The sequence below is a fragment of the Hipposideros armiger genome, unplaced genomic scaffold, assembly GCF_001890085.2.
Source record: "Hipposideros armiger isolate ML-2016 unplaced genomic scaffold, ASM189008v1 scaffold_149, whole genome shotgun sequence".
In the NCBI taxonomy this organism is placed as follows: Eukaryota; Metazoa; Chordata; class Mammalia; order Chiroptera; family Hipposideridae; genus Hipposideros; species Hipposideros armiger.
The window spans coordinates 1,631,996-1,655,676 of NW_017731499.1; the positions used below are offsets into that span (position 1 = coordinate 1,631,996).

General features: G+C 52.7%; 1 long non-coding RNA gene across 1 annotated transcript in view; it reads left to right on the plus strand.

Moving 5' to 3' along the window:
- The window catches only part of LOC109387187 (uncharacterized), a 30,052-nt gene extending 13,480 nt beyond the window's left edge, over positions 1-16,572 (plus strand). The window contains exon 3 of the long non-coding RNA XR_002124930.1: positions 16,457-16,572. This is a non-coding gene — a long non-coding RNA (uncharacterized LOC109387187). The remainder of the gene's footprint in view (positions 1-16,456) is intronic.
- The last annotated feature ends 7,109 nt before the right edge of the window (positions 16,573-23,681 follow it).

The window sequence follows — 23,681 nt, forward strand, 5'->3', positions numbered from 1 at the left end:
CACATACCCCAGGTGATGCCAGAACTCCTCCCAGGTCCCTCTTGCACCTCGGTGGCTTTGCTCAAGCTGTTGTCTCTTCCTGGGATGGCATTTCCTCTGCCTCTGTGTCTCTAACTCCTATTTATCCTTCAAAACTGTGTTGCCACCTCCAGGGAGCCTTCCCAGATGCCCCCAGTAGGATCAGGTGCCTCCTCTGGGCTCCCCTGCCCCCTGCATGTCCCTTCATCATGGGATGTGCCACACTGCGCTGTCATTGTTCCTTTCGCACCTGTCTCCTCCCCTGGTCTGAGGGCTCATTGAGGGGCTGGCACAGAGAAAGCAGGGGAGATGGGCAAATGCAGACGAACATAAGGCATACTTAGGACATTTAGTCTATATATAGGGTTGATGATGGACTGAGCACCAGGTGAGGCAGAAGAAGGTCAGGGAAGGAGTCTACTGTGCTTCTCCCATGCCGGGAACACTGGGAGCTGGGGAGACACTGAAGCTTTGGTCATTTTTTTTTTAAAGATTTTTATTGGGGAATTGGGGGAAAGGGAACAGTGCTGGGGAATTGGGGGAAGGGGAACAGACAAATTGCTGTCGTTTTGTTCTTCAGTCTAGTTGTGGAAGACGTTGCTTCACTGGCCTAAGTTGGCACCATCATTGCGCTCTTCCCGGGAGAGGCAGATCAGTCCCCGGCTTCTGGACAGCCGCTCACAGCGGCTGCTGGCCGCTCCACGCTGGCTGCTGGCTACACACGGTAGCCCATGGCAACCCACTGCCACAGGGGCTGCAGCCTACACCGTTGCCGGCGACTCATGGCAGCCCAGCTCCAGGTTGAGCTGTTGTTCAGCATCTTAGCTGTAGAGGGCAGTGTCACTGGCCCTCATATGTGGGATCCGAACCGGGGTACTCTGGCGTCCCAAGCCAGCTCTTAACCATTGCGCCACTCGGCCGGCCCAGCTTTGGTCATTTTTGAGCCGTCTACCCTATGAGCCCCCTTCCCACATTTAGGAATCTCACCCCCTGCCCACCAAGGGCCTTGGGGCAAGGGAGAACCACCTCCCACTGGAGGCGCCCAAATAGGCCACATTCAGTTTCCCATCTTCCTTTGAGGCTAGGGTGTAACCATGTGACCTGGGCTCAGCCAATCAGAGGCACCCACTCTGGAGTTTGAATTAGGAGCTGGTCCCACAAAGAAAGGATTTGGAAAAGTCTTTCCGGAGGGAGCCTCAGCAATCTCAAGTTCCTGCAGTATCTGCAGCGAAGCATGGGCATCGCCAGGCTGGCTCGGTGGCAGAAATGGAATTGGAATCTTGTCTCCTACCCTCCGCCTCCTTTTTTCTATGGGCCTCCTGACTTCCTGGGGATTCAGCGAGTGCCCCAGTATCTGTTCAGCATGTTCTTTTTTTGTGTAAATAACCCACAGCTGGATTCTATTGTTTGGCACAAAGAACCCTGAAGGCTTCTCTGGGGAAACACCCCTGGGAATCAACCTTAAAGGGAGCGTAGATGTTGACAGAAAGGACAGGAAGTATATTCAAGGAGCAGGGAACAGCTGACCAGGGTCAAGGTCGGGCTTCAGAAACAGTAAGGAATGTCAGGGTGACCACTCATCTGGGTTTGGAGAGTGGGGTTCAGGATGGAGGATGAGGTCAGAGATGCTGGCAGGGATCAGACCCAAGACGGCCCTGAATGCCAGGTTGAGACCCAGTTTGGATGCTATTTTGCAGGTAGTGGGGACCAAGTGACCTGCTTTCACTGGGGGTGTGACTTGATCAGATTTGTGTTTTAGAAAGCTCACTCTGCAGCTAAGGGGGAAGCTAGACCAGATGGGGAGAGACTACTGCAATAGTCCCAGCAGATAGTCCTGGAAGCCAGAAAGAAGACCGAGGCGGTGGAGAAGGCAAGGGCAGAGCTGGCATTGCTGGCAATGGGGGGGCCATCAAAGTTCTGGGTGACTTGACATGACCATGAGAACGTGGAGTTTGAACTCCATGGCTTCCTGGACACAGATTCAAAATATTATCCGGCCCTTGGACCAGCCCTTTATGGCTTCTCAGAGTTTTCTCATCAGGGATGAGGCACTGGGTGACCCCTCAGCCAAGCTGATACAGACCTTCAGACATGTTTTAGAAACAGAAAACAGGTCTGTGAACTCCATACCGCTGCCAAGTCACACTCCTCAGCCGTGGTTTCCAGAGGAGAGACAGAATGAGAGGGCCCCCCTCTGTCCAGAAAGGGGGAGTCAGGTGGGGCAGCTGGGGCCTGGGAACATGTAAGGAAAGGTCAAAGGGCTGGGAAAATGGGGAAAGGGGCACGGAGCACCTAGCTGCCCCTGCCAGCCCCAGGGGAGGTGGGTGAAGGTGGTGAACTCTCTGGGTGAGAGGGCAGCGGCAGATGGGTGCCAGGTCCAAGGTTCAGCCCCTTTATCCCCAAATAGCACTAGCCTCATCCTTGGGGGTCCCCTATACCTTGTCCCTTGAGATGGTGAAGAATATTTGGGCTTCTTTTCCCATTTTTACCATTGAAAACTTGGAACTCGGAGTCATATAATCTACTTGATCATTTTTTCCTTCCCCACTTAAGCCAAATAGGGGACCCTAATGGACTCTCTCTCTGTGCCGGTTTCTTGACCTCACTGTGCCTCGGTTTCCTCCTCTGGAAAATGGGACACGTTCAGCCTTCGGCCAAATGCCTAGAGAACTGTAAGGATGTCCTTGGGGTGGCCCCTCCACATTCCTCTCCTGCTGTCCAGAACAGCCCCACCGGGGACCTGACCTCCTTGGGGATAAAGACAGACCAGCAATTCCACTTTGACCATCGGAACCGAGTCTGCAAGACAAGGATAAGGAAAGACCCACCCCAATGGTGGCACTGGTTTTCTCACCTGCACCAGCGGGACCAGTCCCCCTGCCCTGGCCTTCAGCCAACCCTGCCCAGAGTGGGACCTGCCCTGCCTGCCCCCCTGGGGTGGGTCTTTCCTTATCCTTCTCTTACAGGCTTGGTTCCGATGGTCCGAGTGGCATTGCTTGTCTGTCTTCCCCAAAGAGGTCAGGTCCCCCCTGGGCCAGGCCTGCACTGGAGGCCACGCCCTCTCCCCTGGCTGGGTGGATTGGGCATGGCCCTCCCCCACTCACCTGTACTATTGGGGAACCCCCCTCCCCCCGACCTTGACCACTGACCTCAGATTGGACCAAGAGCCCAACACCCTCCCCAGGCAGCTCAGGCTGGAGATTTCTGGGTGTCCTAGTGAGAGAGGAGAGCAGCTGTGGGGACGGAGAGAAGTAAACATTTTCCAGACGTAATTAGAGGTCAAATCCAGAGCATTTTGCAGCTGCAGCAGGGGCTGTCGGGGACCCACCCAGGTCCTCCCATCCCTTCACCTCCTCCTCCTGGGGAACTTTCTGTGCAACAGCTGTACCTGCCCCTTTGTCAGAAAACAATTCGCGGCTGACAGTTCACACGCCCCAGGAGGGTGGCTATAAAGAAGACATGAGGGTGTAAAACTCCAGCTCGTGTGCCCTGATCAGGGACCCTCACTGGTCCAGGGTGAGCCCCTTGGGGACGGCCCCTTTCAGATCTTCCTTCCCCCCCGCCCCCTCCCCCCCGTGCCCTTCCTGGGAACTTGTAGAACCCTTGCCTAGGCCTGCTTCTAGAGAACCCACACTGAGGAGAGTCACTGATCAGATTTGGGGGCCGAGGGGAAAGGAGAGACTGAGTCCAGACTTTGGCTTGTGCAAGGGTGGCGGTCCTGAGATGGGGAGCCCTGGACTGGAATCCCCAACAGGAGGCGGGTGAGGGGCAGAGTTTCCTTGTGGACACATTGCTGTATTGAGCACGTTGCCAAGACGTGCACGGGACAGGGCTCCATCCAGCAAAAGGGTGTTCCCGCCCCAGTGAGGCCCTCCTCCAGCCTGGGGGCTGACCAGCCCTTTCCTCGTCTGAGCAGGGCTCGGCTGAGGCCCGGACATCCATTCAGGGCACAGGGAGCCAGATGGGGGCCTTCCTGGAAAGTGCCTCCCGGGAGACAAGACTGGTCCCAGAAAGAGTGAGTCATGAGCAAAGCAGCCCAATTCGAGCCTCTCCCCGTGACCAGGGCAGGGGGTGCCTCCCAGGCGCTACCCCAAAGGGGTGCAGCCTCCCGTCATTCTCAGAGTCAGAACAGGCAGCCCGTAAACCCCACAGGACCCAGAGGATGCACCCATTTGACAGATGGGGGACTCTGCCTCAGGACTTGCCTCGGCCCTGCTCCCCAACACCTTTCTGCTCTACCGGCCCAATGCCCAGGCTTCCCCTGTGGGAATTCCTCAGGTTCCCACCACCGCCGCCTCATGGAGTCATCACAGCATGTGGATGCCAATAATCCAAACGCCCTTCCTGGCGAGAAAGAGAGAGAGAGAGAGAGAGAGAGAGAGAGAGAGAGAGAGAGAGTCAAAACTCTGGGTAGATAAGCCCAGGGCACCCCGATCTCAGGGCCCCTCAGCCCCTCCCAGCACCCCTCAATTCTCCCGCTCCTCTAAGTGATGCCTTGTGGTTGGTGAGCCCCCGCTCCCCTGGGTTGTGAGTTCTGGAGCAAGGCCAGAAGGCAAGTGCGCACGCAGCACTTGACACACCCCAGGGCCCCAGGAGAACCCCTTCTTTGTGGAGGGGAGCTACCTCCTGCTCTGCACTTACCCACCAGGCCTGGGTGGAGTGAGCAAGTGGCAGCAGCCATGGGCTTCCCCAAAGTTAGGCTGACCCATCCACCAGGCCTGCACAGGGAAGGGCGGAGGGGGGACTGGGTGGACAGCTGATCCTGTAGTGAGACCTCACTCTCCCTCTGGCACCCCCAGCCTTCATTACCCTCTCACCCACCCAGCTTCTACCCTGGCAGGCTGGCTTAGCTCTCCCCTGTAGGCCACCTACCCCAGCCTGCTTCCAGGGGTGGGAGCAAGGGGCCCTGTGGGTTCCTCCCTTCTCCTGGCCCAGGGTAGGATCCTTGAAGCTTATTAATAATAAGAGCCGCATCTATAAGTATTTACCCCATGCCTGGCCTTTGACTGAACACTTGGCCCCAGTTGTTGTACTGATGATCCCCACTTTTCAGATAAGGAAACTGAAGTTCAGAGAGGTTAACCAACCTACCCCAAGGCGCACAGCTCGTACATGATGGGGCTCTTATGCGACTCTCAACTCCCAGCCTTTCCCATTCTTCATAAACGCATGTTGTAGATTCAGCCACACATACTTAAGGCGGGTTTCTGGCAGCTCAAGAAATATGTGTGGAATGAAAAACCACAGCTGCTACTCACTGAGGGCTGCTGAAGTTTTTATTTACTTGTTTGACATTCAGTTGATCTTTCTGAAAGATGGTTCAAAATGCCAAATGGACAAAAGGGTCCCCCCTTCTCTATCCCTCAGCTACCTGGCTCCCTGATACCAATGTCTTACGTTTCCTTTGAGAGACAGAGTTAAAACATTCATTCCAATGGTAGGATACTACACATACTGTATTTGTCACCTATTACTGCATAACAAATCACCTCAAAACTTAGCCGTTTAAAATATCAATAAACCGGGCTGGCCGAGTGGCGTGTTGGTTAAGAGCTGGTTTGGGATGCCAGAGGGCCCCGGTTCGGATCCCACATATGAGGGCCAGTGACACTGCCCTCCACAGCTAAGATGCTGAACAACAGCTCGATCTGGAGCTGGGCTGCCGTGAGTCGTCAGCGATGGCGTAGGCTGCACCCCCTGCTGCAGTGGGCTGCCATGGGCTACTGTGTGTGGCTGGCAGCCAGTGTGAGCAGCCAGCAGCCGCCGTGAGCGGCCGTCCAGAAGCTGGTGACTGATCTGCCTCACCCGGGAAGAGCGCAATGGTGGTGCCAACTTGGGCCAGTGAGGCGGCATCCTCCACAACTAGACTGAAGAACAAAAAAAGAAAACGACAGCAACTTGTCTGTTCCCCTTCACCCAATTCCCCAATAAAAAAATATTTAAAAAAAATAAAATAAAAATAAAAGATGTATGGCTTCCACCTTGCCCCCTTTTAGATCACTTGCCCTGGGAGAAGCCAGCTGCCATGTTGTGAGGACACTCAAGAATCCATGTGTGAGGAGCTGAGGCCTCCTGCCAAGGGCCACATGGGTGAACCATCGTGGAAGTGAGTCCTTCAGCCCCAGTTGAGCCTTCAGATTGAATACAGCCCCAGCTGATGGCTTAACTGTAGCTTCATGAAAAACCCTGAGCCAAAACTGCCCAGCTGACTTGCCCCCAAATTCTTGACCTTCAAAAACAGACAAGATGCTGTCCTTTTGTTCTTCAGTCTAGTTGTGGAGGATGTTGCTTCACTGGCCCAAGTTGGCACCATCATTGCGCTCTTCCCAGGCGAGGCAGATCAGTCGCCGGCTTCTGGATGGCCAACTCACTGCGGCTGCTGGCCGCTCACGCTGGCTGCTGGCTACATACGGTAGCCCATGGCAACCCACTGCCACAGGGGCTGCAGCCTTTGCCGTCACCAGTGACTCACGGCAGCCCAGCTCCAGGTTGAGCTGTTGTTCAGCATCTTAGCTGTGGAGGGCAGTGTCACTGGCCCTCATATGTGGGATCCGAACCGGTGCCCTCTGGTGTCCCAAGCCAGTTCTTAACCATCGCGCCACTCGGCCGGCCTGCCATACATCTTTTATGACTGAGCCTCAGATGACACACATTTCTGCCATCTCCTATCAATTACACAGATTCCTTGTTGTTGTGGGAGAGAGCCCCACAAGGGTGTGAGGACTAGGAGGTAAGAATTATTGGGCCACCTGCAGGCTGCCTATCACACGTTTCATCTTACGCTTTGCTTTTTTTTTTCCACTGAGCAAGGGTCTTCAGAATAGTTCCATATCAACATGCAGAGAGTGACTATTTTTCTTGACTGCATAGTATTCCACGGGGATGCATGATGGTTTTTTTACTCGGTCTTCTACTGAGTCCTCTATTTGAGTTGTTCCTGATCTTTTGCTGTTACAGTCAGGGCTGCAATGACTGTCTTTGTACAGGAATTATTTCTAGTATATCGGGAGGAGTAATACTGAGGGTTGGCGGAGGAGAGGGCAGGGTAGTCTGAGGGGAGGGAACCTTCTCAGGCGCTAGAAATGTCCTAGATCTTGACCCAGGTATTCACCTATATCAAAACATATCAAGCTGGACACTTTGTAGGAATGCATGCTACTGATTGTATGTTTTACGTCAGTCAACACCTTTAAAAATCATTTTTGGAAGTAATTGATGACTGACTACAGGAATCATAGCAAAGAAGCTCTGACACCTGCTACAACATGGATGAACTGGGAGAACGTGATGCTCAGTGACAGAAGCCGGACACTAAAGACCACTTGATGTGTGATTCCATTTATATGAAATGTCCAGAACAGGCAGATCCACAGAGAAGGAGATAGGTGGTTGCCAGGGGCTGGGAGGAGGGGGAATGGGGACTGACTGCTGATGGGTATGGGGTTTTATTTGGGGGTGAGGAAAATGTTCAGGAACTAGATAGAGGTAATGGTTGCACAACTTGGTGACTGTACTAAATGCCACTAAACTGCACAATTTAAAATGGTGAATTTTATGTTACACGTATTTTACTAAAATTGTTCAAAAAGTAATTGATAGTAAAACAAAATATTTGAATTCCACTCTTAATCCACACGACGCCCCTGCATTGTGTGATGTCCTATTTTCTCCAGGGATGAGGCCCAGGGATGTGATGTGAGGGACGCAGACACATCCAAGGTCACACAGCCTCCCCAAATGCTGGCTAGAAGCCATTGCCACCGTTACAGGAAGCGTTCCTGGAAAGCAAGCCAGCCCTGAGTTCCTCGTAGAGATCAGAGGAGCCGCAAGATCCCCAGACCAGGGCAGAGGTCCCCACCCTGGACGCTGGTGACACTTCCCCCAGGTGGGCGGGGCCAGGGCATGCTTGTCTCAGCCCTGAACACTATGTCCTCTCGCCTCACAGTTCTCGGTAAGCTGGGAACAATCTGTCCTGTGAAGCTTCCTGCCAGCAACTCTCGCTGCCTGCTGGTCACAGGGCTGCCACCCCTAACTTGGCCCTGGGGAGGCTGGTCTTTGGGGCTCCCAGCAGGGAGCAAGGGTGGCTTGGGGGCCATCCTGAGTTTGGCTCCCCCTGAAAGCAAATTTATTTAAGTCATCCCAAGTGTTTCATGATGATGTGATAAAAGCATAAAATACAGAGAAACAGAATGGGTGCCCCACACCTGGAAACAGCACGGGTAACAGTTCCCCTCCCCTCCCCACCCCTTATTGAACACCTGCTGTATACCAGCCACTCACAGCTCCAGGCACTGGAGACACACCAGCGAACAAAATCAAATCCCTGTTATTGCACCATTTACATTCTGGAGGGACTTTCCACACAAGCATGCGTGTGTGTGCATGTGTGTGTGTGTGTGTGTGTGTGTGTGTGTGTGTGTGTGTGTTGTTAGCTATAGATGTGGATAGTGGCGAATACAAGATAAGATGCTTCTTGAGCACTTGCAATGAGTTGTTCTATATGCTTTACCTATACTCACTCAGCTAATAGGACACCCCCAGGAAGCAAACAGAGGCCCAGAGAGGTGAAGTGACTTGCCCAAGGTCACACAGCCAGCCAGTGGCAGAGCCGGATTGAACCCAGGCTACTTAACCACTGTGCTGAACTGCTGCTATGACAGTGGCTGCGATGATAAAGATATTAATAAGTTCGTTTCTCTTTGCAGCACAGGCTCATGGTTCATAGGCTGTCTTGAGGGGTTTTGTCAGTCCCCAAATCCTCCAAGCTTGTTGCAGCAGATACCAGCAATGTCGAAGTCTGTATAGGCAGCCTTCCCAGACAGCCCTTCACCCCGAATTCTGAGCCCACATTTTGAGGTGTCAGGCCCACCAGCCACATGGGGGCTGCTTGGATCAGCAGGATTGCCCCCCCAATCCCAGCTCCCCAGGCCCAGGGTCACCTCCCTCTCTGTGAGGCCCCTCCTCCTCCCTGGGACCCAGCCTCTCTGGAGGCATTTGCAGTCCCCGGCTGTGTCACCCACAGCTATTCTCGGCCACTGGCCCCTTTCACTTTCTGCTCTGCCTCTTCCTGCCTCGGTGGTTCCCCGACATCCCCTGCCCCCACCTTGCTGCCCCAGCTTTCTCTCCATGCCCCTCCCTCACCATGGCTGGTCCTGGCTCAGCCCAAAAGCCTAGCAGATACCAGATGCAGAGCGCTGCGAGGTCTGCGTTTGAGTCTCCGCCTCTCTGCCCCTTTCTGGCCATATGACCTTGGCAAGCCTCTTCCCTCTGAGCATCATGTCTGGAAAGCATCCTTCTGGGAAGTGGGAAGCTGCTCGTACCTACCTTGCAGAGCTTTGGGGAAGATGAAGGCTCCCAAGAGAAACTCCCAGGAATCTCATGCTAGCACAGACCCAGCACATAGTAAGAGTGCAGGTATCCTTGCCCCCTGCCCCCGGGTTGGACTGCCACGTCTGGTCCCCCAAGGGCTGGGGCACGAAGGAAAGGAAAGCAGCAAAAGCTGCAGGGGGGGCAGTCAAGACAGCCCTGGGTTGGGCTCCAGCTCTGCTCTGCCCTGAGCAAGTCACCTTCCCTTTCTGGGCCTCAGTTTCCATATCTGTGAAGTGAGACAGCTAGACGGAAGGATAAAGCGTCCCAAAGCAGAGTGATGAATGCAGGGCTGGAGGAACCCTAGGGGACTGTGGGAGCCCCCCGGGGGTTTCTTGACTTGGGTGGGAAGCGGTTTTGGGAAGGCTCCTGGGAGAGGGGATGCCTGAGCTGCGTCTCAAAGGGAATGGTGTTTATAAGTTGTAGAAGGTGGGCCAGAGCAGTGGAGAGGGAGAAAGAAGCAGGTGCAAAGGCCCAGGGGCAGGGGGAGCAGGAAGAAATTAGGCTGACAATCTGTCTCCCAGCCAGACTGGAGGCTTCCTGAGGCAGGGGCCAGACCTGATTATCAGGCTTTGAGTTTCCTGCATCCAGCACAGAACGTGCATGGGGTGGACAGGAAGGTATAGGCAACGCATGAATGACGTTTCCTGCTCCTCCACAAGGCCTAGCCTCCAATGAGCAGTTTACTGAGCATGATGGTCGATTCCCTGTGTCATTAGCTACTGATGCCTAACCGGCCTCTCCAGGCTGAGCAGCTTACAGCAATAAGTAGTTACAGTTGCTCTGGAGGCTGTGGCGCAGCTGCGTGGTTCTGGTCTGGGCAGGGCTGGACTCATCTGGGTTGGTGCAGTCTTGCTGGGGCTGGCTGGTCTTGTATGGCCTCAGCTAGGATGGTTCCTCTCCACTCTCCATGGCCCCTCACCACCCCATGGGCCAGCTCAGGCTTGCTGTCATGGTGGCTGCAGACTCCCAAGAAAGCAAGTAGACGCCAAAAGGCATCTTGAGGCTTAGGTAGGAAGCAGTACAATCACTTCATCGCTTCCTATTGGCTGGAGCAGCCCAGGTTCTTGGGATGGGATACAGGCTTCTTAATGAGAAGAGCAGCAAAGTCATACTGTCAAGGGTACGAATACAGGGAGGAATGGAGAATTGGGGCCATTTTTCTTCAATCAGTCTGACACCCTCTGCAACACCCATTCCATGTCAGTTAAGGAAGTTTCAGTCCCTGGTCGGTGATTGTTTCAACAATGGGCCGGCAACCCAATTCTGGCTAATGGAACATGAGGATAGCTGCTGGGGGTTTTCTGGGAAAGGTTTTCTTGCTCCTAAGGGGGAGCCCTGGGCAGGGGTGGTTTCTGGTTTTCTTCTGGATGTGACACCTGGAAATGTGTCGGCTGCCCGAGCACCAGCCTCAGATGAAACCAGCACGGGGATGTCAGAGCAGAGAGATGGCAGGAACCAGGGTCCATGGCAGCCTGGTGGAATCGCAGTCCAGAAACCCACCTTACCACTGGACTTCCTGTTGAATTAGATCTTATATTTCCAACTTCTTTAAGCCAGTTTACATCAGGCTTGCTGTTACTTGGACCAAAGGTATCCATGATGCCCTGGGGCCTCTTTTGGCCTCTTTGAAACTTCTCTGCCTGAAAGGACCAGGTCAAAGCTCAGGGGCTCCCAGTTTTTCTCTTCAAGGATGCTGGAGGGTCCCAAGTATAGCCCCCAAGCCTCTGCTTTTCGTTTGGCACAAGAACCACCACCTGCCCACTGCACCAAGCACTCTCAGCCCCAGTGGCCAAACCAGCAGCCATCAGCCTGGATTCAGAAGCCCTGGGCTCTAGTGAGTTGGGCTCTGCCCTTCTTTGCTGTGCAGCAAAAGGCAAGTCTCCTAACCTCTCTGAGCCTTAGGTCACTCTTCCATAAAATGACGAAATGCCACTTACCTTGCATGGTTAATGGTTAATGATAGCAAGTTGAAAATATCTGGAAGACTCTTTCAGGCAATGAAAATTTGCATCCCTATACCTTTTTATAGTTTCCAGTTTGTCTCCTAATACCTAAATAATAATAGTAACAGTAATAATAATAGCCAGCAATTATAGAGCCTCTACTATGTCCCTCAGGACTTGTGTTAGGTCAGTGTTCATTGGTTTAAGCAACTGTATAGGTGTGTTCTACTGCTGCGAAACAAATGACCACAAATTTTGCTTAAAACAACACAGATTGATCATCTCACAGTTTCCCCAGGTCAGAAGTTTGGGACAGCATGGCTGGATTCTCTGTTCAGGGTCTCACAGAGCTAAAATCAAAGGGTCAGCTGGGGTTTTGATTGTCATCTGGAGGCTCTCGGGGGGGGGGGAATCCTCTTCAAAGCTCATTCTTGATTTTGGCAAAATTCAGTTTTTGTGATTGTAGGACTGAGATCCCATGTCCTTCCCAGATATCAGCAGAGCCACATTCCTTGCCGTGTGACCCCTCCCCCTCTACTCCAGCATCAGTGCATCAAATCTTTCTGGTGCTTCAAATCTCTGACTTCCTCTTGTGGCACCAGCCAGAGAAAACGCTCTGCTTTGAAAGGGTTCTTGTAATTAAGTCAGGCCCCCTGGACAAGCTCCCTTTTGTGAAATCCACCGTGCCAGACATAAAACAGCCTAACCACGGGAGCAGAATCTCTCATATCCACGTACTGGGGGGTTAGGCAGGGTGGCGGGAAATAACAGGGCTATCTTAGAGCCCTGCCTACCATAGCACTTCTTACACATAAAGAGAAAATGAACGCTGCAGCCCAGGAGCTCTACAATACGAAAGCTCCATTTGTGTCAGAAAATTTCTTCCCTCCATTTTCTCTGTTCTCTCTTGAACGCCGGTGAGCTGCATGTGATCGCTTGTGAAATCATCCTCTCATTTTCTTATCTTTTCTCTTGTAGCTTCCATCTCTGTGTCTTCCTGGGAGATTGCCCCAACCTTCTCTTCCAATGCTAATATTGACATTTTTCTTTCACCTCTCGTCTTCTAGCTCTTTCTTTTCTCTGACTGTCCCTTGATACAGCCTCTGGTTCTTGTTTTATGGATGCAACAGCTTTTATTTCTCTGAGGGGTTTTTTTTGTTGTTGTTGTTTTTGTGGTCTTAGAGGTTTTTCCTGCTCCCTGCGCCAGCTCTGTTTTCTGCAAGTTCCTTCCCTCTGTTGATTTTGGTCTCTGCCTTTCATGTGTTGAGCTTGCCTCACGTTTCGGGTGATCCTTGGCTCTGAGTTCACGCTGAAGAACAGGAAACTGAAAACAGTCAGAATGTCCATGCCTGTGGGAGGGAGTGTGGACAGGTAAGTCTTGTCCAGGTGACTGGGCAGGATCTGGCTGTCCTTGTAGGAGCCCAGAGTCAGTATCTGAAGTGTCTTCTCTTAAGCAGGTCAGTGGACCCAAGGAGAACCACACCTCCCCCACCCCACCCCCAGGCTCCTTTCTGGAGGAAAGCAGGGCTGCCAGCTTCCAGGGACTAAGCAGTGGGGTGCGGAAAGGGGAGTCTTGCTCATGGGCATATGGCCTTTCCCGTCACCCTTCACGTCAGGCCTGACCCCACCCTCAATTCAACTTGCTATCTTCAAGTTCAAGGCCTCCAGCAGAATTTTTATTTAGATGGTACGTTTATGAGGGGAATGGGGTAAGAGGCTGATAGAAATTAAAGAGCTAAGGTCCTCCCAAATTATCCCTTGGCGCCTGTGTGATGCCAGGTGATGGGGTATAAAATGGACTAGACATGCACTGCTATCAAGGTTGAGGGCCTACTAATTTATGAGCACCTACTATGTGCTGGGCGCTGAATTTAGATCAGGGTTTTGCCCCCTCAGGAAACATTGGGCCATGCCTGGAGACATTTTGAGTGTCATCACTGGGGGTTGGGGGTGGGGTGGGTACTACTGGTGTAGTGGGTAGAGGCGAGGGGTGCTGCTAAACGTCCTACAATACATAGACTAGCCTTCGCAGCCAAGGGTTACCCAGCCCTGAAAGCAAGTGCACCCAGGTGGAGAAACGCTGCTCCAGAATGAGGCGTGTACCCTGACTTCATGGGAAAGGAGCAAAGAATTTCTGTTTCCTCGGCACCTACTATCTGCTTTCACAGCAGCCCTGCAGCCTAGAGCTCCTCCGCCCCATTTGCTGGATGGGGAATCAGAAGCTGAACCAGCCACAGAGAGGGTCCAGGGGATGCTCTTGGCCTGTGCCAGGTTGGGGGGGCCGGGGACCCAAATGCCCGCCTTCCTGCCCAGCTCCCTCCACCCCCTTAAGCCTCTGGGGAAAGCAGAGGGTGGCAGCAGCTGCCCCAGTGCGAGCTGGCCCAGACCTGTGGCCCTGCCTGACGTTGGTCTCCACCGAGCCATGTGACAAGACCAGGCCACAAGAAAGAGGTTTCAACAAGCGTTATCGCTTCCTGGAACTCCGAGTCGGCGACTTCCCCGAAGACCGGCTGTGCCTGGCGGGCGGGCTGTGCGCAGCGGGGACCTGGCTGCCCCTTTCCTCCCCCGCTGTCTCCACAGCTGCCACATTCTATCTCAGTCTGACTACCTGGAAATACTACCCCCTCCAGACCCAGTGCCCCTGCAGCTTGGCTGTCGGTTCAGCAATATCCCCAGCAGCGGGGACAGTGCTGGTCCAGGGGGTCCTTCCAATGGCCTCTGGGATGCTTGGCTGGGCTGGACCAGACCAGGCCTCGCGTGTCCAGCAACCACGCCCTCCCTCTCTTCTCTGCTCCTGACAGGGGCAACTGGCAATCAGGCTGGGCACAGATTTGCCTCAGTGTCACTGGCAGTAAAATGGGCACAAATCTCCCACCCATTTCGTCTGCCCACCAGATGGGCCACACTAGGCAGTCCCACAGTTTTTGTTTCTATCTTGCCGGTTTGGGCCTTAGAAATCCAGAGAAGGGGGGGAAAAATCCCATTTGGGTAGGAGCAAGGGGGTCGGTCAGAAACGTAGGGTCCTTGAATGTCATTATCTCGTTGTGGCTGTGATGACTCTGGAATAAGTCACTTCCTCAACTCCCCAGTTCACAGAAACCAGGGCTATAAATATAGACCCAGCCACAATGGGGTGGGGCAGTGGGCACACAGGTAGCCAAAATGAGAGGTAGATGAAGAAGGGGAACCAAGGACAAAATCTGAATCCTCTGAGCAGGCAGAAGCCCCCAGGCCCTGCCAGTGGGGTTCATTGAATCTGTAAAATGAAGATGCTATTAGATTGAACTGTATGAAATTGCCAATGCTCTTGGGTTTTTGACCTACAAAAACGGCAATTTCATGACTCAGCCTAACACAATATACCCAGAAGATTATTTTAAGAATCAAACGAGATACTGTGAAGTGCTTAGCACAGTGTCAGCATGTACCAAGTGCTACATAAAAAACAGCCCTTATGTTATAGTGCAATACATACTTTACACCTCCGATCTAATAATATATCGCCAATGGTAATAATGACACTAAAGTTGACCAGTTCCTTCACCCATTCTCCCCTTGCTGAACCCACAGCAACTGCCATCTATTGAACATATAGCGCGTGCCCAGGGTTGGTGTAAGCATTCTTCATTGTCAGCAATGCTCAATGTCACCCATGATTCCTGAGCACACGTCACGCATGTGCAGGCATGATACGCTGGCTCACCATTCGTGAACACAAGCCGACACTGTCATTATGGGTCACTTCTCTTTCTGAGCATCCTTGTGGGAAGGTCCTATTGCCAGGTGAACTTGTGCAAGCTGCACCATGCTCACGGTTAATCCCCCTTCTCATGACAAAGCTCCCAGAGCCCCTGTTGGGCCGAGTTTCATGGCTGCTGACCAGCTGTCCCGTCCCTGTCCCCCACCCCCACCCTGCCCAGGGCCCTCCAATCAGAATGACTTCCCCTCTCTGAACGGCAGTTTTCCCACCCATGAAAAGGGAACAAAACCTCAGTAGACAATTGAGAGCATTTGATGAAATTGTATCACAAGGTCAACACTGGGCCCCTTCACGCTGGGCCTTGGCTTCCTCACTGGTCAGGTGGGTATGAGCATTGTTACCTTGTCAATCAGTAACCTGGAAGGCTGCTTATGAAATGCTAATAGAAAAAGTAGGTTACAATATGGGTCATAAAGGATGGTGTCTTTTTCATTTAAAGAAAAAAATATGTGGCTGGCTGAGTGGCGCGTTGGTTAAGAGCTGGCTTGGGACGCCAGCTCTGAGCAGCAAGGCCCTGGTTCAGATCTCACATGAGGGCCAGCGACGCTGCGCCCTCTACAGCTAAGATGATGCACAACAGCTCGACCTGGAGCTGGGCTGCCGTGAGTCGCCGGGGACAACATAGGCTGCAGCCCCTGCTGCAGTGGGTTGCCATGAGCTACCGTGAGTGGCCATGCAGCCAGTGTGAGAGACCGGCAGCCGGCGTGAGCTGCCAAGAGCCGCTGTGAGCGGCCGTCCGGTGGCCGGCGACTGATCTGCCTCACCTGGGAAGAGCGCAATGATAATATCAACTTGGGCCAGTGAAGCGACGTCCTCCACAATGAGACTGAAGAACAAAAGGACAGCAACTTTTCTGTTCCCCTCCCTCGATTCCCCAATAAAATCTTAAAAATATATATATATATGTATCTGTAGAAATCAGGAAAATACATATGATATATTTAATAATGCTATTGGTAGATTCTTTTAAAAAATTTAAAAACAAATGTGGAAATTAAAAAATAATGTGGACAAGTATAGGATGTTGACAGTGGGCGAAGCTGTGCGTGTGCGTGGGGGCAGTGGGTATACAGAGACTGTGCTTTCCCTTCAATTTTGATGTGAACCTAAAACTGCTCTAAAAATAAAATTGGTTTAAAAAAATGGGAAGGAAAATTTCTTTAATGTGGAATTTTTTTTTTTCCCTAAGTGAAAAAAGTAAGCTATGAAGAGCAATCGTGAATCAGGAAGTGTGAATGCGTTTGCATTCCAGCCTTCCCAGAGGGCAGACTTCAGCGAGAGAGGGGAGAGAGGGGATCTCAGTGGGCTCCAGATCTCGCAAAGCTAGGCTTGCCTCTTTCAGACCAGTTGTTTCATCTCTTCCTAGGATGCTGTGGCTCCAGTTCACTCGCTCGCCCTTTGTGCCACCCAGACCTGACCCCTGACCCTCGCTGCTCTTCAACTCAGACAAGCATAAGAAAAAGAGGAAACTTGAGGTGTGTGTAACAGGTAAGTCCAGAGCTGGATTTCAGGCACCGCTCGCTGGATGGAGGCGCTCATGCAATGCATCAGGGCTCTTGTCTTTCTTTTTTTTTTTTTTTTTTTAGGGCTCTGTCTTGTGCTCCTTCTCTTCAACTCTTTTGACCACAGTGGGCACAATGGCTGACAGCAGGCACCAGTTTCAAGGAAATAGTTCCTGTTTGTTTCAGCAGAAAAGTCCCAGGAGGGTTTCTGATTGGCCCCGCTTAGGTCATGTGCCCACCCTCCATGTCTACCTATGGCCAAGGTGCTGTGACTGACAGCCCCTTCAGGACCATACAGAAGGAGGACAGGATAGCCCCCTAAGAGCAAAGCTCTACTACTGTATGAGGGCCCTGCTTTCCAGCCACAGATCCTTTGTACTTGCTGTCCTTTCCACCTCCTTAGAATGTGGGGACAGAGGCTGTCAGCTCAGGTCTGTGTTCTGTGAGGGCCCGGGTGCCTCGTATAGAGGAAGGAGGAGGCACTTTGGGGTCCCACACACTAGGGCGAGAATCCCAGCTCTTCCCCAGCAGGCTGGGTGACATAGACAGGTCACTTGAGTTCTCTGAGCCTTATTTTTTTCTCCCAGCTGTATCTCCCCACAGAGTGGTAGCAAGGGTTTAAATGCAGTGCGTGGGAGTCCAAGGCCTGGGGCAGGAGGAGTGTTCCAGGTGAGACAGCCTTCATGAGGTTGGGGGGAGTCTATTTTAGTCTCGCGTGGAAGAGGTCAGTCACATGGGCTGCACTTAGATCTCCCGTATAGCTGTGAGGTCTTGGGCAAATAAATCACTACGCTTCTCTGGGCCTTAGTTTGTTCACCTGTAAAAAAAAAAAAAGGGAGAAACCTGCCTACTTCCAGGGCAGTTATATGGATTATGGGAGAGAACGTAGGTCACTTTGCATGTGCCGTTCCCTCTGCCTGAGATGCCCTTCCCCACCGAGGTACCCAGGTGAGCTTCCCACTCACGCGTGAAGACTCAGACAGCGACCCCTCCGGAGGCCTTCCCCTGACTCCGCATCTCCCACCCTCCTCCCCATGATTCCTAGGCCTAATTAGTTTTCTTGGTGACCCCCGCCAACCATCCAGCCCCATTCTTGTTGGGGCCTGGATCAGGTGCTCCTGAAACCATGCCTAAGTCCTTTTTCTCCTAACTCTCGGAATGGCTCAGATTTCTCTGCTCCCTGCACACCTGGCACACAGGAGGCATGAATACACACCTGTGGGATGGATGCATGGTCCGCACACTTTATGGTCCCCCAACTCCAGCACAAGCCCCTGGCCCCATCGCTGCTGACAGCGTGGAACCTGCCAGGGGAGGTGGCCTTTGGGTGAGGGAGGAAGTCCAGGCTACAGCTGGAAGCCCAGGCGGCTGATTTCTAAGAAACCAGCTGAGGAACAGGAAGCCTGGGGCAAAGCTCAGGATGGCTTTCACTTTCAGTTTTCTGCGGCTGGAGCTGAGTAGGTGTCCCAGGTACTTGGTTGGGAGGGGAGAGCACGGCTTCCCAGAGTCAAGTGGTGGCACAGCCACACTTCAGGACATGGACCAGCCCTGGAGCCCAAATATGTCCTGCGTGGCTTCTGCCACACAGCTGAGAGCTATGGAGCAGGGGCTGCCGGGGCTAAGGGCCTGCCATCTGGCTCAGCCACCAATGCTTCCCCTTCATTCATTTGCCCTTTTCGTTTATATATGCCTTAGATTATTTATTCCTTCACCCATTCCTTCATTCATTCACTTGTTCACTCACTTATTAATTCATTCACTCATCATTCATTCACCTATCCATTTCTGTGTCCTTTCTTTTATCCTTGGGCTCTCTCTATTCTCTTTCCATCCTTTTTTCCCCCCCTTCTTGTCTTTTCTCTCCCCTCCTTTCTCTTCTCTTCTCTCTTCCCCTCTCTCCATCTCTCTGGCTCCCCGTCCCATTTTCTTTTCTTTCATTAGTCCAGCATTCCCCAAACCTCATCATTCCCCTAAGACCATTGTTACCCCATTTCCTAACCAAACATGCGTGTCCCAACTGGGAAAAAAAACCTGTATACCTACTTTAGTGTTGTCTCAGACTATAATAGCCATAGCATTTTGGATTTGATGGGAAGCATTTTTTTTCCTAATACACATTGAAATAAACATGTAAGAGAATTTTTGCTGGTCTTACACCTAATGTATCTGGGTGGGGGGTGGCACACCTGCACCTCAGGGAAGGGCCGTGTTACAGACTCCTTCACCCATGTGCCCTGGTAAATGCCCTCTCTCTCCAGTGCTCCTCAGGTTAGCCTGTCACTTGTCATCTGCACTCCCTGTGGGATCACTATTCCATTTCTAGAGAACTTTGTTTGTATAGGCGTGCTTCTAAGCATTTCACAGCTATTAATGCATTTACTCACCCTAAAGGTCCTGGGAGATGGTGGCAATGATAATAGGGAAACTGAGGCACAGCAAAGCTCAGCAACTTGCTTGTATCGCATGGCTCACAAGATGGTCCCTGCCCTCCTGGCACTCACAGTCCAGGAGACAGAGCAAACCTCTCTTGGCACTCTGATGTGGGCTTTAACAGAGGCAGTGGGGGCTCCGCAGTGTCAAGGAGGGATTCCTGGGTGGGGCAACGACTAAACTGGGCTTTGAAGGTTGAGTAGGAGTTTGCAAAGTGAAGCAGAAGCAAGGGAAACATCGAAGGCTTTTCCCAGGCTGCTCAAAAGGCCTAGGGAATGATGAGAAATTGGGGATGATGGAAGCAGATGGGGAGTGTGAAGGGAATGGTATGGGACTAGAAATGTATGCTGAGGCCAGGAAAGGACCTCAAATCCTAGGGGGAAGGTGTCATAGTTTCCTATCTAGCAGTTGGGAGCCACTGAATACTCTGGGTCACCTTGCTTGGTTCGAATACTGCTTCTACTGCTTCTACCCGCTGTGAGAACATGGACAAGGAACAACCACTCCTGGCTCCTGTTGCCTTGTCTGTAAAATGAGATGATAATGATACCAACCTAGAAAGTGCTAAATAAGGGGGAGCTAACAGTAATACTCATTTGCAGTGGGAACTAGGGGGAGTGTTAGACCAGGGGTGTGAGGTGGTCAGATTTGCAATTTGACCCAATTTCCTCCTAGTGCCTGCAAAGAGGGCCTGAGCCCACATCTCTGATGCTGTTCTCCCATCTCAAACCCAGTGAACGGAAGGCCTATTTTAAGGGTCAAGTATGCACTCTTCCCCGTGCCCCCAAACCCCTGCTCACCTGGTTGGGAGAGCCTAGCAGACTCCTCCCCAGCTGGACCTGAGGTAGTTTGACCCGCCTTCCAGAAACTGTGGCCCTTCCTGTCACCAGGCACACATAGAGGGAAAGGTGAGACAAATGACACTGAGCAGCTCCAGGCTGGGAGTGTTGGAGTTTCATTTTCAGTGTCCTAAGCTGGGGACATAGGGCCCAGCTTGCTCTACCAACATCGTGCCTCTTGCAGATTATGGATTCTATGCTTAACAGTTTATAATCACTTACTTTTTATCCTCCATACTCTGTGAGGTCTGGATGCTTACCCCATTTCACGGGGGGTAAACTGAGGAAATTGAGGCTCAGAGTCAGTGAAGGGACTGCTTACCCATGACAGACCCTGGGCCGTGTTTCCCAGGCGTGGGATGGGTGACCTGGAGAGCCTCTTGAATGACCGTTTTTTGTGGGACACAGGGACCCATCCCCCTGCTGTGAAACAGCGATGTCCTATTTTTATTCTCTTACAGTCTTTCTGCTTAAGGAGAAAGGCTATTGTGTTAAATGCGTCTCTGACACCTCACAATTCTCTCTCTCCATCTCTCCCTCCCTCCCCCCTCTCAACCAAACACAGAGCAGACCTTCTCTCAGAGCAGAGCAAGATTCTGATATCTAGCTAGAATTCACTAACATTGTTCAGGTTTCATTGAATTTTTGTAAAGGTTTCCTCTGTGGCAGGTGATTCTGACTTTCCGTGTATGGTAATGATGTTTCCCTTTAAAGAAAACGTACTGGGCCGGCCGAGTGGCTCAGTTGGTTAAGAGTTCGCTCAAGAGTGTGAGCTGTGAGCAACAGTGGTTTGAGTCCTGACCCAAGCTGAGCAGCCGCTGAGCTGCCAACAGCTGGCAGGATGGCTCAGCTAAAAAAAAAAAACACACACACACACAAAAACAAACAAAAAAAAGAAAACGTACTTACAAATCAAGTAACTTGATTTGAAGAAAATAATTGGATAACAGAACAGCTGGAACTTGGCTAGATCTGGCAAAAGTCATAAAAGTGGAACTCCAGTGTCTTGACAGTTTGGCAGTGTCAGCGTATAGCTTTTAAAGTGAGGGAAGGCTGTAAAATTGGGCTGCCTGGGTTAGAATCCCCTGGGTGCTGCCGCCTCTCTGTGTGTGACCCTGGGCATCTTAAGCCTCTCTGTGCCTCAGTTTCCTCATCTGCAAAATAAGGATAATAATAATAAGAAGAAGTACCTGTTTCATACGGTTTTTGTGAGGATTAAATGAGATACTATGCATGAATCACACAGAATGATGCCCGGCATCTAGTGAGCATTAGATGTGGGTGAGCTGGTAGCCATGGCTGTTTTCAGCAAATGGCAAGCAGAGAATGGGAGCAGGCCTGTCTGACTTCATGGCTATGCTGATTCAAATATATCTGGGCAGCCAGCGTGATGCAAAATAATAATTATTATTATAATTCCTATGTTTGGGTATTGTTTCCACTTCTATTAAATCATCTGATCCTCATGACCCTTCTGAAGCAAAGCCGTCTAATTTTCATTTTCTAGGTAAGGCTACTACAGTCACACAGTCGACAGTCAGGACTTGAATCCATGTCCTGGGTCCCAGCTCTTTCTGCCCCTCCCTGCTGCCGCCCAGATGGAAATGTTGTGGGGAGGGGCCCTCCAAGGCTGACTTAGCCCGGCATTGCCCCCTCCTCTCCTTCATCATGCCTCTGGCTGCCCCTCCCGGCTGCACCCAGGCGTGGAAGTATGTGTCTTACCACACAGGCCCCTGCATGTCCCCAGGTAGGGCCAGCGTGAATGTCACCCTCCCAGCCCTGCCCTTGCACAGGATCCAGCTGTCTGGCTCATACCTTCCCTGTCCTTGCCCATCCTCACCATCTCTGACCCCCGCCAGCTGCCAGGGCTGCCCCAGGGCCACACCCCAGGATCCCTTCTGACCAAGCATCCCTGGCCATTTTCCTAGGCTGAATTCTGACACAGCCTTGAGTTGGGTTACCAGCCCACCAGTCCACCGCCTCTCTTGGCTTCCCAGCCTGTGCTGTGAAGAAGGGTCAGGCGAGTGAGAGTCCCTGAGCCCTGCCTGGCTGGTTCTGAACATCCTCCAAGGTGGTCCTAAGTGTCAGAAATGAAGCATAAACCCATGAACCCTTGGGGTCTGTAGTGGGTAAGATCATGAGCTTGGGCATCAGGCGCCTGAAGTCAAACTTTGGCTTTGCCATTTACACATGCACGGGGGCAATTTCTTCACCTTTCTGAGCCTGTCTCCTCACAATGCAACCTGGGTGAAGTATTAGCACCCATTAGGTGCTCAACAAATGGCGTTATTTTAGAACAGCAGCAAGGCGAGAGTCAGGAAGCAGAGTGTTCAGGACCTAAGGTTGGGGCAGGCAGGGGTCTGTGTGGATTGGGGATGGGGTGGAAGAACTTTTTCGTCTCTGAGGACTAGGGCGGGGAGGGCGCGGGGAGCGGCGCCCGCGATCATGGCCTTGACCTGGCATGCCCTTAGGACATGCGCTCTCTGGGCCTCTGGGCTTCTGAGAACCGGGACAGCCCCCAGATGGCCGGCGGGCAGCACACACAGGACGGCGTTAGGACCACACGGAGGAGTAGGTCCGGGGAATCCACAGCGGCTCGGAGAGGCTGAGGGGAGTCGAGCGCGGCCGAACAGCCGAACAGCCGAACAGCCGAGCACTGCCGAGCGCCGCCGACGCAGCCGAGTTCGCGTCGGGTGGGCTCGTTGGCAGCGGCAGGTGAGGGCGGTGCGGTGACGTCATCAGCGCGCGGCACGTGGCGGCCGTTGAGCGCGGGAGCGGTGCTGAGCCCTCGAGCGAGCGCGGGCCACGGCGCCTTGTATTTGTACAAGCGCTTTATTTCCAAACCGGCTGGGGAACGTCACCCACGACGCAGGAGACAAGGTACTAGCATGTGCAAAGGCCCAGTAGCAGGGGGAGGGGGGGCACGTGAATGCTGAGGCCAGAGGCGTGGCCAGGGACCACCTGCAGGCCTGGTGGGTCCCCGTGGGAGATGGGCCTTCTCCTGAGCGCTGCGTGGTCATTGGAGGACCGGGGCTTGGCAATGCCCAACCTCACACTGGGTATGTGTGTGGAGGATGGTAAGGGGGTCGTATTGGGGCCGAACCGTGTAGAAAGTGGAACCCAGGCTTCTGTGACGGTTGTCTGTCAGGTTTCAGGGCCAGGACCAGCGTCGGGCTATGCAGTTTGAGCGCCCACCTTGGGTGTGAATTTGCTTTGTTGAAAACTGTACTCTCCTCTCTCAGGGACCTTGAGGCACCCCAGAATCAAGCCAAGCTTGTATTATTTCCTGGAAACCTGGAGCCCTAAAGTGTCTCTGAATGATGGTGGTAGAGGCCAGGTGAGGGGGATGCAAAGCAAGCCTCCAAGTAGCACTGGCCACACCCACCCTGTGTCAGCCCCATCCATCCCCAATTGGATGCTATGCCTCGTCCCCCAAAGGTGAGGCCAGCTCCACCTCACACAGGTGAGGCTGCTCCAAGAAGCCCCTCTCTGGAGTCTGGGGGCCATGCCCTGGGGTTCTTTTCAGACCCAGGCTTGGGGTCTGGTCACACTTGGGGTTTCTGACTGATGCCTGCCCTAGGGCTGGCCACTGCAGGCCTGGCCCACACTCAGTCCCAGCATTCTGCCAGGTCTCAGCATTCCTGGGGCTGCCCCTGCCTTGCTGTTGGCCTGACCCGCTGGAGCTGAGGGGTCTGGCCAAGGAAGAACTGTACCACCCCCTCCCCCCCATTCCACACAATCCTGATACACACATAATGGGGCAGGAAGCCTAAGGCCACCTCCCCAGGCCTCTCTACCTTCGTCTATCTCTAGCAGTCAC